We start from the raw sequence: 16,354 nt of genomic DNA, 5'->3' as shown, positions 1-16,354 counted from the left end.
GGGGAGGGGGGGTCACCAGAACATGAGGAACTGTATGAAAGGGTCATGGCATGAAGAAGGTTGAGAACCACTGCTTTAAAAAGTTACCGTCTTAGAAACCACAGGGACAGCTCCACCCTCCCCTGTAGGGTTACTGCGGGTCAGAATCGGCGCAATGGCGTGAGTTTGGTTTGATTTGGTTACTGTGTATGCTCACAAGAACAACAACAACAAGTAACATTTAGAAAAGAAAACTGTCCCCCCTCCCCACCACATCATACACACTATGTGGAGCATGTTCTAGTCTAGAACATGCACTGTGTTTTCCTCCTGAGGACTCCCAGTCTGCCATTCATGTTTTGTTCCGATCAACAGTTTTCAGTCCTAACGGCCAAGAGAGCGCATGTGAGTGGATTGGATCTGCCACACGGAAATAAGAGGAATATCAATGAAAACATATAATCCCAGCGGCAGAGTAGACCCCGTCTTGTGAGCACCAGTGAACAAAGGTCAGCTTATAGACCTGGCAACACCAACCAGCAGACAGATTCCACAGGGTGTTTGGGGGTTTTGTGTGTGTGCTTTTTAAAAACATTTGCCAAGTTTACCTCTGAACTAACTACTACCTAAAGCTCCAGAATTACCTCCCCATGCTAGAAGTTCAGGGTGACGCCATGAGCTGACGCGTACATAGTTCACTGCAGGTAATATGACCTGAACTATTCAGGTAGCCGGAGAAATAAATGATGTTAGGAACCCTTCTCCATTAAGCCTCTGCTCTTTAATCCCTCAGCTTTTTACACAGCCAGAACTCGCTCCCGGAAGCAAAGAATGCTGGACGACCTTTAACTTAACAATAGGATCTTAGACTGTTCGGAGTGTTGGAGAAACCCAAAGATGATCTCATTTTATAGATAAGCAACGGAAGGTCCAGGGAGATGGGTTTTCCTGGGGTAGGTGGCAAAGGTGAGGATTCTGGTCTCTCTACCTCTTGTCCAAGAGTTGGGGGTAAGCCCTGAAATGCAAAGCCAAGAAACTGAATGTGACAAGAACAGCGATGCCGTCTCCATCCTAACGAGCATTTTGCTTTCAGAAGTTTAAAGACAGAGTCTGAGAGGGAAAAAAGACGGTATCAGAGGAAACAGAAACTGCTGGTTGCAATCACAAAATGGGAATGATTTGGATTAAATATCTGTGGTTATTCAAGTTTTAAGTTGGTTTCTTGACTTTTGATTGTTGCAAAGAGCCTCTCTTTGCTCTTTGGTGACCTACGAGGTGCTTTAGAACATACACAATCCAAGTAGCTAGTAACTATTTAATTCAAAATGTTCATAGCTCTCTAGTCCAGTTTCAATTTTTTGCCTGGTTATTGTGAAAGGAGGAAGAAAATAACCGACTAAGAAATGTTGAACTCCTTCAAGTTCAGTAGTTCACTTCTCCTTGGTGGGGGAGCCCCTGAAAATATTGAAGAGCAAATATAATTAGCCAATTTGTATTAATGTACTGAATACTGTAATTTTATAAGCAAACTACATTATACAGAGTACAGTGTATGTTTCAAAACAAATACAATAATTTTACATTAGTAAAGAATATTGGAAAAATTACATTATTGCCTTCTTCTCCTCTTATTTAAAAAATGCACAAATCTCTTCAAAGTAAGTCACATTTGTTTCATCTCGCCGCCCTAAATATTTTCCTCCCTAAATTTTGAATTTAATTACCAGAACAAGGTTTGGCTGAATCGCAAGATCCCTTGCTTTTTTAAGGCAAGCTTGTACACTGAAACTGAGGGTCGGGGGTTGCCAACCAAAGGCCTGCAAGAGCCAGCCAGGTAAGACATGGGTGGCGTGGGCTGGGTGGGGACTGTGATACACTGATGACTGCATACCCCACTTCAGAGGACAGCCATGGCCCACACTCGCCCCCTGTTCCATGAGAGATAATAGCCCTCTGGTGCCAGAAATCAGATTACATGAAAATTTGCAATTACAAAAATTCAGACCACTGCCTCAAAGCTTTAAAACCTTTGAAAACACTGGCCATGACCACACAGAACATCATATTGTGCTACAAAGGTCAAGTGCTATCAATGTGATTAACTCAGGGTACAAGCACAACATCTAGAAATACGCACTTGGTTAGGCAACGAAGGTTTCTCTCTATACACTCATTTTCTTTACCTACATACTCTTGTCAGCGCGTTCTCTTGGCTGGGAGGAGGAACAGGCATAAAGGACGTAAAAGAATGGTGTTTGTTGTTAGAAAGCAAAAACGGGCAGAAGTGCTTACAGTGTTTTTTTGTTTTGCTTTTTTCACTAAACAGTAGCTCATATAGGAGAATGTCCAACCTTTAAATCCACACTAGGACAATTCCCGAAGTTGAAGATTTCACCAAGGTTAGACTGTCTTGAATGTAACCACCTCCCCAAATTTGCCATCCTAGAGTAGGTACCTGCCCCACACAGCTAGGCAGACGCAGGCCATTTTATTATGGTGCGTGCAAATTAAGTTTGCAAACATTTTCAGGGAGGGTGGTATCCCCTAAGAATGTAAACACATCATACATGTAAAATTCTGTAGGCATCTATGTGCTCAGAGGGGTTCTTAACCTCCTCCCCACAAAAGGTCTAAGAACAAGTTATGAATGTGAAAGTTCAATTACCCAAGTTGAACAAGCACAAATAACAACGTCTTTCTTTCAAGCATACCTCTGCTGGAACCATTTTTCATTAAATCACAGACGCTGTCTGGAGACCAGCGAAATTCTCTTTGAGTGACGAAAGCACAGAGGGAGTCATCTCTGTGGATAAGGAGATTGCAGGAAGAGGGCACTGCTGTGAAGTCGGCATCAGATGGGCCTTGTCTGAATTAGCAAGTGGAGCAATCAGAATGATTTCTTCCCATGCCATGCTGCAATTGCTGGGGATGATGTTCAACTCCTTATTTTAGTGACAATCCCAAGCAAAACATAATGTTCACTTCCCCAAACCGGAAAAAGAAAAAGGAAAGACAGAATGCAGTCTGCTTTCTATTTGTAGTCTCGAGATGGAAAAGAAGACATCTTGTTTTTACATGCAGCTGGAAATTTAATACAACTTCCTGTTCTCTCCCAAAGCACACAATCCAATGTATAAATATCTTGGAGAAAAATCAGCATCTAAGAGATGTCACTAGTGCACAAAATGGAGATCAAGTCTGTGCAAAACACAGCAAGTGTGGCCAGAAAGTGGCCTTATGAACTGCTGGTTATACCAACCAATAAGGCAGCCTCAGGAGACACTGTGAGACAGCTACACTTCTCGAGGCTGTCCCCAAGAGCACACACTCTGAGTAGCAGTGTGGTGACTATCCTCATTGGTTCTCGATGCTGGATTCTGCTCTTCACGTTTGGAGAGTATGGTAAGTTCTACACATTCTTAAGATGGGGAAAATGATTTTCTGTTGCTTTTTCGTTTGCCTGACCCTGGGGTTACAAATCATCAATACCAATGGATCCCACAATGCCACAGGACTTACTCTAGTGTGACGGGGATACTGAGTTGAAATGCCCAGTCGGGTGTGCTCAATTCATCGGGCAAAAGCCAGGACCACTACTGTCGAGTGGATTCCAACTCACAGCCCCCATATAGGGCAGAGTAGAAATGCTCTGACAGTTCCCCAGGCTGGACATCTTTATGGATGCAGACCTACCTCCTCTGTCGTTTACAGAGCGCCTGTGGGGTTTGAACTGCCGACCTTCCCATTAGCAGCTGAGCCCTTAACCAGCACACTACCAAGACTCTTGAACTCATGGTAACTATTCTTTATTTCAGATCCATAGTTGTCTAAAGCAGCTAAATAAAATTGGCCAGAAAAGGCCTTAAATCCTTTTTAAATAAAGGGAAGAAGAAAAGAATCACTCAGGTTGGCACTCCTTTGGGTGTGACCATCTTTGAGACTCAGATCAAAGAAGCTGAGAGGTCCCTGCACGCGAAGGCCCCGGTCACTATGGACAAACTATCTCCATTAAAACTCACAGCGAGAAGAGCTGTAAAACCAACTGGAGAACAAAAAATCTCACCATAGTGAATGAGGGGGGGAGTGCGGAGTGGAGATCCAAAGCCCATTAGTAGGCCACTGGAGATCCCCTTGCAGAGGGGTCTCGGGGAGGAGACGAGCCAGTCAGGGTGCGATGTAACAACGATGAGAAATACAACTTTCCTCTAGTTCCTAAATGTTTCCTCCCCGCTCCCACTACCATGACTCGAATTCGATCTTGCAAGTCTGGCTAGACCAGAGGAGGTACACTGGTACAGATAGGAACTGAAAATACAGGGAATCCAGGGCGGATGAGCCCTACAGGACCAGTGGTGTGAGTGGCAAAACAGGGAGGGTAAAGGGAGAATGGGTAGGAAAGAGGGAACCGATTACATGGAACTGTGTGTGACCTCCTCTCTGGGGGACAGACAACCGAAAAGTGGGTGAAGGGAGACGTCGGACAGGGCAAGATATGACAAAATACCCATTTATAAACTATCAAGGGCTCATGAGGGAGGGGGAAGCAGGGAGGGAGGGGAAAAATGAGGACCTAATGTCGGGGGTTTAAGTGGAGAGAAAATGTTTTGAGAAACGATGTACAAATGCGCTTTACACAATTGATGTGTGTATGGATTGGGATAACAGTTGTATGAGCCCCCAATAAAATGTTTTAAAAAAAACAACAAACCAACTGAGAAGGAACTTCACGTTCTCCTTAATCAGTCATTACGTTGAAAAAGACCTCCCTTTTTTAGGTCCTGCACAAACATAAAAGAACAAATTAGAAATGTGAAACAGGGGATGGAGGAGGTTTTCTGCTCCCGTTCAGATTTACAGCCTGGGAAATTCAAACAGGCATTCTGCTCTGACCTACAGGGTCACTGTGAGTCAAAAGACGCTTTGTTTGTTTGTTTGTTTGTTTGTTTGTTTGTTTGTTTGTTTTTAATATAGAGAGTTGAAAAGTTACCTTCCCACATGGCGACCCTTCTCTGCTAGGTCACGAGTCTCCACAGTCTCTTACTGGCGAGCCCATACATACACAAGCACCGTGCTGAAAGCCAACAAGCCGCTGTGTTTTCGCTTGTTTTTCGACTTGAGAAACGCAGTTCTTTTCATCTATTCCTCCATGTTTCGTTTGTTTATTTGTTTGTTTTCCCCACTACCCTCCAGCACTTCAAGGCTCAGAGAAGCGGGAACAGCACAGGAGATCACTGTCGACGGAAGCAAGGCCAGAAGAGAGGCCTTCCCTTATGAACAACAGTAAACGCCGTTCTCTTTCTTCTGCTTGAGGTTCTCCTCGGTGAGAAGAGAAGACGAACGGAATGCCGCTGACATCGGGATCAGGAAGGCCGTGCCTCTGCGGGCTGCATTTGGCCACAGACCTCTAGACTCAGACACAGATGCTACACAGCCAATACTCGTGCTCCACCTACCTCATTCAGAGTGTTTGCAGGGAAACCTGGAGGGCCTGAAACTCATTTTAAAGCAAGTTAGGGCCGCCCGTTGCCCAATGGCTTTTGTTTATTTTTTGTTCTAATGCTGCTTATAACCTGGCCCTCTAGAGTCACACGGGCTTCCGATTCCTTGGTCATAATTTCCACAAAAGGTCTGGAAAGGCCAGGCTAGAGAGAAAGTGAAACTGGTTTCAAAGAAGAGAAGGTGGAGGGCGTGGAAGAACCAGAGTGAAGGGCTGGCCCAAGAGGCTCACACGTGCATCAGAGACAGGAGGGCCTGAGGACCTAGGCACAGCGGGAAGGAGGCCGGCGGCTGTGGAGCTGGTGATGAGGGAGAAAGGGTAACAAGAATAAACATACCTGGCGAGGCTGGAGATGGCGAAACTGAAGAAGCTTGGAAGTGGGACACTGAGGAGCCCAGGGATTCAGGGGTGGAAGCTCAGTGCGGAGACTCGCCTGGGCAATGGGCAAAACCAACAGAGAGCTGCTGCATCTTATGTCAGATGCCGACAGTCCGCGGTTCAGAACTAGTTTGCTCGTCTCAATGCATGGCAGGTGGAGGGGATGGGTGGCACCTGAAACCCATACATCTTCGGCAACTACCACAATATATTTTTACAACTTTTTATCTTATGGTTGGTTTTTTCATTTTAGCATTTGGGGGTACTAGGCAGACCCGGCAGCAGGGGCTGTGATGGCTGCGGAGGTACAGGTGCCATCTGCTTGGCATGAGGGCTATGAAATATAAATGACACGATGAGGGAAACTATGAAAATATCCACGACACAAGCGCATCACTCGAAGTCAAAGGGGACCTTGGCAAACCCTGATAAACCGACTTGTGACTACGTCAATTCCAACTCCTAATGACCTGAGAGGTAGAGCTACTCCAGTGTTTCCAAGGCTGTAAACTTCATGGAAGCAGACTGACTGCCACGTCCATCTGCTGGGCAGTGGAGTGGCCAGTGGGTTCGAGCCACTCATCGTTCCTAACGACTGTGCCACCAATGCTACCTCAAGCGCCATGACACTGAGACATGAACCGACTGGAGTGCTAACGCTTGATGTAAGGTAAGAAAAGTAAGTGAATCACCAAAATGCTTTACATCACGAAAAAGGGCATCAGCTATTAAAAGCAGCCATTTGAGTACTTTTCGTAAAGGCTCAATAACTTTTCCTCTTTGTGGGAAAACTGTGGAGATGTAGTTTGTAGATGTCAGCCACAGGGTCACTCATAGAGAAATTGATGAACTTGGAATATGGGATTTCTTTTTCACAGAGCCAAATCTTCCTCAGAAGAACCCACTATCCAGATACCTGGAGTCGACATAGTTCTGAGTTCTTTAGGGACCATTTCACTGTATCCCTGGCTCTTTGAACACTGTGTTCTCCTAAATCAGCGGTCCTGCAAGTCAGGGGGCTACCTGAGCCATCTTCATGAAGTTTAATGACAGCTAACTTTCATCCTAAAATTGTCTATTTTCAGGGCATGTTTTTCACTAACTACAACTTCATGTAATAAATTTTTGGTTAGTATGATTATAGGATCATTAAAAAAAATCTGAAAAAAGGTTCAAAGTGAATCACAGTTAAGTCATCAAAAAGGCCCATAGAAGTTACAGTATCTATAAAGAACAGTACAGCATACAGGCTTATGGCAAAAGATGAGGGGTCTTCCTGTATGCATACTGGCCAAAGGCACCGCCATAGAGCAATTACATAAAAGCAATCTGTAATTCACTCAGGCCACCAGATATGGAATTAGGCAACGCCAAAACTAATTTTGTTGACTAGAGGGAGTCAGGGCATATCAAGTCTTCCACATAAGGGTGAGGTTTTACTACTATTTGACAGTACATTTTCATAGTGTACATGTAGATATATTTGTATCACATGGAATCCTGCCATACTCATTAAGATGTGTCTTCATTTATTTATTAATAAGGATTTTATGGAATGTCACCTTTTACTGGTATTGGTTTCTCTGTCCAAATCTGACCTGTGCCCTCCTTTTTCCTGCCAAAGTGAACCCATCCAGTCTCAAAGCTTTAAATTCTATCTAGACGTTGATAAACTGGAGCCCTGGGGGAGTAGCATTGTCGGGTAGGTGTTGGACTGCTAGCAATATAGTCAGTGGTTCAAATCCCCCAGTCACTCCCTGTTCCTATAAAGATAAACGAAGCCTTAGCAATCCTCGGTTTGAGTGGGGTATGTGCTGATGACTCTTCAAAGACAGTATTTCTAGCCCCAGTCAACTCTACGCCTCTAGAAGAATGTCCAACATCCGAGCCAGTCAGGGTGCGGTATAGCACCGGTGAAACATACAACTTTCCTCCAGTTCTTTAATGCTTCCTCCCCACCCTCCCCCCTGGCCCCAAACCCACCACTATCATGACCCCAAATCTACCTTACAAACACGGCTAGACCAGAGATGTACACCGGTAAGATAAGAGCTGGAAACATAGGAAATCCTGGACAGATAAACCCCTCAGGACCAATAATGAAAGAAGTATCGATACTAGGAGGGTAAGGGAAAGGTGGCGGGGAGAAAGGAGAAACCAATCACAATGATCTACGTAGAACCTCCTCCCTGGGTGTGTCAGTCTGGGTACATTAGAAAAACAAATCCACGGGAAACTCATATGTATATAAGAGAGAGTTTTATATAAAGGTTAAGTGCCCATCAAGAAAACATCCCAACCCAGTGCTGTCCAAGCCCCTAAGTCCAACATTAGCCTATATGTCCGACACCAATCCACAAAGTCCTCCTCCATCTCACAAAACACACGCAATGACACCGACTGCAGGAGGAAAGCCGAGTCAGTGAGTGTATAAGCATCCCAGTGCTGGCAGGGGTCTCCACACGGCTGCTCAAGGACCCAGGGTGCATCGGGGTAGGTCCATGCGGCTTCTCCTTAGGGATGTCTTGCAGGAAGTGAGCTTTGCCAGCTGAAGCAGGTAACTGGCTAAGGCAGCTGCACCCTAGTCCAACCATCAGAAAGCAAGAGACCGGAGAACTGGAAAGGCAAGGCTCACTAAGCCATTTATCTCTCCGCCCTTCAATTAACCCCACTTGTGTTTATCAGCCAGGTTGGCACAATAAACCTTAAATATCTCACTGGGGGACGGATAATGGAAAAGTGGGTGAAGGGGGCCATGGGACAGTGTAAAACATGAGCTGAAAATGAGCTGATACCAAGGGCTCAAGTAGAATGAAAATGTTCTGAAACTGATGGTGGCAGCAACTGTGCAATTATGCTTGATCTAATTGAATTATGGATTATGGATCGTTATATCTGTAAGCGCTCTCAGTAAAATGATTAATATCTTTATCTATATAGTGATCGTAACACCTCTGCATCAGTTGACAGCAGTGGCTCTCAACCTTCCTCATGCCGCCACCCTTCAATACAGTTCCTCATGTTGGGGTGACCCCCCCCAAACATAACATTATTTCTGTGGCTACTTCATCACTGTCATTTTGTTACTGCTATGAATCAGGGGACCCCTGTGAAATGGTCGTTGGGCCCCAAAGGGGTCGGGACCCAGGGGTTGAGAACCACTGCTCTATAGGAATCCAACCCAAGCCACACTCTTATCTTTAGCCAGGACCACTGCAAGGCCTCCTGCAAGTTACTGTGATTCTGTTCTTATCCTCAAAGTCTGTCCTCCACTCAGGGTTCTGAGAAGACCTGGCGAGTCTCAGAGCTCCAACTGTATCCACTCACACAGGGAGCACGGTTCAAATCCTCTCCAGGGCCCGCACGATCTGGCTCCAACTTTCCTCTCTGATCTCATTTCTTATCACTGTTTCCTCCCATAACCACCTCTCAGCCCGAGTTCAGCCAAACTAGCTGACTTCCGGGTCCTCCATCATGCCGAGCTTCTCCGACCCACAAGGCCTTTCTTTCTGTGCTTGCCGCTTCCCCTCAGCCAACACATGCCTCTCAGGTCTCTTCATGCCTCCTTCCTTCATTCCAATCGTGTCTCTGCACAAAAATCAACAAGGGCACGCGTGCACACGCGCAAACTCTCCCATGCACACACTCTCCAAGGTCTCAAACAATTCTCTCAAAAAGAGTCCCCTCACCGCCACCCCTTCAACCTACTGTCCTTTGATCCTTCAAGTCGATCCCAAGCACAGCCACCACACGTGACAGAGTGGACGTTCTCCACAGGACTGTCATAGCTGGGATCTTCACAGGAGCGATCACTGGGTCGTCTTCCCTCAGAGCCTCGGAGCCTGGGTGGGTTCGGATTGCCAATCTTCCCGCCAGCGGTTGAGCGCTTGGATCCCCTGGGCTCGTCACCTTGCTTTCTTTTCCTCGCAGCCAAATCATTACGCAAGACTGCATTACTACTTAAGTGTCTGTTACTCCGCTCGCCACACAAACGTTTACTGAGCTCCCACCACACGGGAGGCATTCAAAGAGCTGGGGACAGGGCAGTGGAGCAGACCCACCAAGGACCCCTGTCTTGGTGGCCCTCCCCTGCCTCTGCTCATCACCTCTGGAACCCAAGCTGAGGGAGACATGGCCAAGTCTCTCATGACTGCTGAACCCTTGGTGCCTTGGCACACAATGAGCACTCAGCTCAGAGCTGCCGGGTGGATACCGTCTATAGTCATAGATAAGCCGAGTTTCTCAGCACATTGTTTTATGCAGTTGTTGTGGTGAAATTGGGTGCCTCAGCTGATAATTCAGATTGGCTTATACTCAAGTATATTCGGTAAGTAAAAAATCAGCTGCTTCAGGGGGAACCAATTACAAGGATCTACATATAACCTCCTCCCTGGGGGATGGACAACAGAAAAATGGGTGAAGGGATACATCAGACAGTGTAAGATAGGACAAAATAATAATTATTTATAAATTATCAGGGGTTCATGAGGGAGGGGGGAGAGGGGAGGGAGGGAGAAAATGAGGAGCTGATATCAAGGGCTCAAGTAGAAAGCAAATGTTTTGAGAATGATGATGGTGGCAACAAATGTACAAATATGCTTGACACAATGGATGTATGTATGGATTGTGATAAGAGTTGTATGAGCCCCAATAAAATGATTTTTAAAAAAAAATCAATCTAAAAAGTGGAGCTGATATCAAGGGCTGAAGTAGAAAGAAAATGTTTTGGAAATGATGATGGCAACAATTGTACAAATGTGCTTGATACAACAGATGTATGGATTTTTATAAGAGTTGTATGAGCCCCCAATAAAATGATTTGTTAAGAATTTTTTTAAAAATCAGCTGCTTCATGGAGGACTCCCATGACAGAGTTCTTCCTGTCTACCCAATGGGACCCGGGTGGTAGGACCAGGATGTCCACTCTGTCTCCCCTTCTGGTTGAGTTGGGTCCCTAGTCATGGGCCTGTGTGTCTTGATTAACTGCCTGTTCCTCCCAGGCCCACCCCTAGAACCCTGCAAGCACCCCAGGAAGTGGCTGTGACCTTGGGGTTGGAAGCATAAGAGCAGCTGATCCACACAGCAGGCACCAAAGTGGGCCATCTGGGTCGGACCGGCCAGTCTTGCTCCACAAAGGAGGCTGGAATGACGTGCGCAGGTCATCTGCCCTCCTGGATCATGGTCGTCCCTCCCCTCAATCCCTCAGGAAGCTGCCAACACCAACCAGGTATGCTGCCTTGAAGCACTCTCAACCCAGCAAGGAAGACACTGCTGCTGAGGACATATTTCTGTCTCTTTCAACTGTCATAGAGGCGAGACGTTTACCTGCTGTGATGAGTAATTAAATGCCTTTCAGAAGAGGAAGAGTATTTGTTAACTGCGAAATTATCTGATCTCACATAAAAATGAAGCCAATTGTGAAGCACAGTTAATTTATCTTTCAAAAAATAGCAGCTGCAGGGGTAGGGAATTTTAAAAAGGAAATGCAAATCTCTTAAAGAACCACTCAGCGAGTGTCAGACAATGGGTTGAAAACCCAGGTTTCCAACACAGATGTATTCATATTCTAATGTCCTTGTTCACTAAGAGCAGACCGGCTGCACACACCTCAGCATTGATTAGTGTCTCCTTCATCTGCCCAGCACTGTACTGCCTTGGCCGCATCCTTGCATACATGATAGCAAACCTGTGATGGAAGTATGGCAGGACTTGTTTCTCTGTTTGGGACCCAGAAAGGTCAAACAATTCACCTAAGATCTCACAACAAAAGTGGTAGGACTGACCAGGTACCAGAAGACTAACATATCTAGGCCCGGTCCAGGGGCCTCCCTTGTATATTAAAATTAACAGCACAGCCCTCTGCAAATTACCTTCTACAGACAATTGAAAAAATGTCCCTTCACCACAGCAGAAAGGGAAAAATGTATCTACTCACCAGTGGTTTGTGGTGGTGGGAAGACGCATTGGGACTGGCACTCTGGGCAGAGAGGGGGCTTCACACACCTCCAAAGGATGGCAGCTCCTGCAATGACAAAACACAGAACGCCTGGTATGAATCACAGAGTCTCCGACAGGGGGGAAGGAGGGGGACATCAGAATGCTAGCCATCAAGAACTTCTCTCTCCGTTCCTTCTTCAGCCTTCTCTTTCAGTTCCACTCCTTCCCCCACCACCCTGACTTCCCCAAACAGAGGAATCTTCAATTCACCTGGTGAAATAGTTCCCAAGCTCAACCAGCTACTTTGAAGCCCTAAAAGCCATAGGCTCGTGGACACAAAGGAGCTTGAGAGATCTCTAAGGGGGATCCCACACTGGTAACTCAATGAGCAGCTGCGTTCCCTGCAGAGCTGTGTCAATTGATCCACAGGCTCTCAGTAGAAAAAAATGCAGTCAAATCTTCAAAGAGATGTGACATAGGAACACGGCTTTCTTGCTTTTCTTTAAAAGACATTAATAATCAGATGATCTATCAACATGATCGCCTGGTGCTAAGCAGACAGAGGCAGGATTTGATCTAATAGCCACAGTCCACACTGCTCCCTACTGTCTCCTGACCACAGAGGAGAGCTGTCGTTTCCACTTATCATGGCCCTTGCATTGTTTTCCTTGTGGTAGGGAAATACTTCCCCCTGCCTGGGTCTTGAACAAAGATGGAAAAATAACAGGTGAAAGAGTTGAGTTCCAAGAAAAAACTACAGTAGAGAAGAAAACAGCAATGGAGGTAGCAGGCTCACTCCTATACACACTTGCAATCTCTGAACAAGCCCAACACTGCCACTTTACCCACCAGCTAACTGTAAGCCGGAGACCGGCGTGCCCATCCGCACAGCTGAAGGCAGAGACCATCCTAGAACCCAGGTCTCTGAGCAGTCAATCCAGGCCTCTTTTACTCTACTGAATTGCATAGTGGTTCAATACTATGACTACACTATTTTTAAGTGTACACATATAGATACACACTGATATGTATGTACACATATACACACATTTTCACTTTAGCTTTGAGAGTAATTTAAGTCCAAGGACACAGAGTTAAAGTATCTAACCTATTTTCTACTAAGATGTCTGCAATATCTTCATTCGTCGCCGGAGAATACATGAGTAACTCATTTCAAGTTCTCTACGGGCTTCTTTCCTAATGATGTGACATTTTCAATAATTCCACTGTATTACGTCCCAAAAAAAGAAAGCCTCACAAATTCTATGAATCTACATGTGAAGGCTTCCAAATGCTCGGCTAATATTAAAACTACTTTAAACATACTTTATGTGAGAAAATCTCCCTTACAAAGCTTCTTGAATATAAGACTGTAAACAAACTTATGTACAAGGTCCTTGCATTGTAATAAGTAATGTTCAACTATAAGATCTTAGTGGGAGTGGTGCCATTCCATCAAAGAATGTATTGATTCATTCACTTGGCAAATATTTACCGAACTCGACTACATGCCAGGAAGTGCTAAGTAACCAAGAAAAAAGGTGAACAAGACCTAGTCTTTCCCCTTAAGTTGCTCTGCCTTGGCAAAAGGCAGACCCACACATTCAAAAAGGTAACAATAAAGCATCAGGTAAATGTATTGACAGGTATAAAAAGGTGTCATGGCAATACTGAACCGGGCATCTCATGTCGCTGAGGAAAGCAGATGGGCTTCCTGGTGTGGTCTGAGGCTTGGGAACAAGTGGACCAGTCATGGCCAGTTAGGAGGGGAAGGTGGGAACTACAGGCAGTGGGTAGTATGGACAGAGACAACCAGGACTTAAGACTCGGTTCAAGAGTCTGGGCTTTGGGGGGAGTTTAGTGGCGCAAACAATTAACATACGCAGCTGCTAAGGGAAGGCCTAGATTTTCCAGTCCACTCAGAAGTGCCTTGGAAGAAAGGCTTGGCGATCTACTGCCAAATAATTGGCATTGAAAACCCTGGAGCACAGTTCCATTGATACACATGGGGTCACCCAGGAGTTAGAATCAACTCAACAGCAACGGATACTAGGCATTTTATTCCCTTGTTTGTTTTCATCATGCTTAGTATGTTTACTTATTCCCAGCATTCTATTATGACACCACTAATCAACACTTTTTTACTGCATGTAAATAAAAAAATCTAGAACGCTAGAAGATAGCAGGACTAAGTCTACGGGGACCACCTTTTTTGCCCACTGTACACTATCACCCAGGCAAGTATCTCCAGACAAACAGTAGGGGCTGCCCAGTCTCAGCAGCGGGTCTGAACCCTCAAACACCTGTGTGAGCTTAGTCTGGCACAACAGAAGAGCCAAGAACCCCCAGCCATCGAAGAACAGCTTTTGAGGAACAGCTCCAAGGCCACAGTGGCCTGATCAAGTCCAAACTGTCGGCCGAAGGGCAGGACCCTGCAGATCGATTCAAGGCTGGAGTCTGCCAAGCTGGCTGAGTATTCCTCTTCCCGGATTTCCACTTTGCGGTCAGGTAATGGCCTGAGCAATCAGGCCACTAATAGCAAAGTAAATGTTGTGTGCCGCAAAAATGACAGCTCAGACTAAGCTGGTTCCCTGAATGGAGAGCCCCGAGAGATCTCTTCTCTGATGCTACGAAGGGACCTTCAGTCAGCCCAACACCCAAGGGAGCCATGGATGCCCAGCGGCAAGCCAGAGTACCCGTTCATCACCAGAGCAAGGGAAGGTCCTCCAGTTGAGTCACAATGCCAATTAAATGTGTGGGTGGGAAAGCCTAGGAAAAGTTCAATCAAGATACTAATTTCTCTTTTCTGGTAACTGTCCGTTTTTAGGAGATTCACTATTTCCAGCAGTGTTGTTGATAGCCTTACCTAAGACAAGGCCTCTCTCTGAACTCATCCTCCAAGCCACCGGGTTTGCTTCAGCCCCTGCCTGACAAAGACAGAGCCATCCTCTCCCTCACCTGTGTCCTCACTGCAAACCCATCCCAAGAACAGAGAGCAACACTGGCTGTCATGCAAGCCACCTTCTTGTTGTGACTGCTGCATGACCACCTTCATTCGGACCAGGCATCAATGTAGTCCTCCTCCCTACTTCCGGAGCTGCTCCGGACCCATGTTCTCATGGCGCCCTGTAGCTCTGTGCATTGCGTGTATGACTTACATCTATTATTGTGACTTTTTAAAGACTATGTCTTCTTTCCACTAGCCTACGCAGACAGGGATCCATGTCATATTCATTATTTTATTTTGCTTTGTCTTTGTCACCATTATAGAGAATTTTTGTTCCGCTTCATATAATGGATGTATGGATTGTTATATGTGAGAGCCCCCAACAAAATGATTATTTTTTAAAAAGAAAGAAAGAATTTTTGTTTGACTATCTGATGAGCACTTGCTCCAATGGAGTACTTGGCGTTTTCTTCTGGGTTCCTTGAAAAGCAACTCCAAATTACATCCCCTCCATGAAAGGATGATCGACCCATTCCCAACTTCTCAGTCTTGCCACTTGCTTCTAGACGCTCTCAAGACACTAACTGAATGGATTAGAACTAACTCTGGTCAGCAGCTTAGTCTAATCTTGGGGAATAGCTAGCCCAAGTGGGTCTCCCTGGCCTCTCCATATTCACTCAGCATGAAAAGAGGGTTTACCAGGTGAAAAGAGAAGACAACCATCAAGATTTATAACCCAAAGTTCCTCTTGGGCCCCATCGAGAGTCTTCCCCTAGTCTGATGCTCTCTACCTGAAGGTAATAATGGCAGTGACCAATGGGCCCTTGCAATAGGAGTCTTATCATAGCTATAATTAGGAAGCATGATGCTGTTTCAAATTTCAGGGCTGGTATCAGTCTCCACGACCCTGAGACCATAAGAACTAGAAGGTGCCCGGCTATCAATACAAACTGTTCCCCAAGGGATCATGCTAGAACAGCGGTTCTCAACCTGTGGGTCTCAACCCCTTTGGGGGTCAAGCAACCCTTTCACAAGGGTCACCCGATTCATAAGAGTAGCAAAATTAGTTATGAAGTAGCAATGAAAATAATTTTATGGTTGGGGGGTCGCCACAACATGAGGAACTGTATTAAAGGGTCGTGGCATTAAGAAGGTTGAGAACCACTGTGCTAGAAGGTCTTGGATAGAGTGGAAGAAAAATGTGGAACAAACAAAATCATAAGAGTCCCAGGCTTACTGGTCAGAAAGAGACTAGGAGAACTTCCAAGGCCACAGGCCCCTTAGCCACCCTTCGGGTTGGAATGGCACTCCCCACCCGGTGGCTCAATTATCAGCCAAGCAATGGGCAGGTCTATAGGAGAAACCATAAGGTATATACATAGACCTTAGAAATAATCAGCCATTTGAACCTAAAAGGACAGCCTTTGCCCAAGGATGCAGTTCAGAAGGGTTGGGAGAAGAGGAGGAAGAGAAACAGGAAAGGGAAGGAGGAAGTGGGATAAGTGGTGGTACACTGAGGAATGCAATGAATGAGATGAAAACAGAATGAAGGTAAAAGTGATGACCTACATGTAAACCTTCACCCCAACACCATGAGACAAAGCCGATGTATATGT

General features: G+C 45.7%; 1 protein-coding gene across 33 annotated transcripts in view; it reads right to left on the bottom strand.

Moving 5' to 3' along the window:
• The window catches only part of SORBS1 (sorbin and SH3 domain containing 1), a 184,524-nt gene extending 172,648 nt beyond the window's left edge, over positions 1–11,876 (bottom strand). For all 33 annotated transcript variants that reach the window (XM_045291448.1, XM_045291452.1, XM_045291454.1 and 30 more), the window contains exon 1: positions 11,790–11,876. The gene's annotated coding sequence lies outside the window, so the exon portion shown is untranslated. The remainder of the gene's footprint in view (positions 1–11,789) is intronic.
• Positions 11,877–16,354: the final 4,478 nt, after the last annotated feature.

This window comes from Echinops telfairi, unplaced genomic scaffold (genome assembly GCF_000313985.2).
Source record: "Echinops telfairi isolate 266 unplaced genomic scaffold, ASM31398v2 ScPeMD7_70;HRSCAF=299, whole genome shotgun sequence".
Taxonomy (NCBI): Eukaryota; Metazoa; Chordata; class Mammalia; order Afrosoricida; family Tenrecidae; genus Echinops; species Echinops telfairi.
This window is presented reverse-complemented; position numbering and strand designations above follow the sequence as displayed.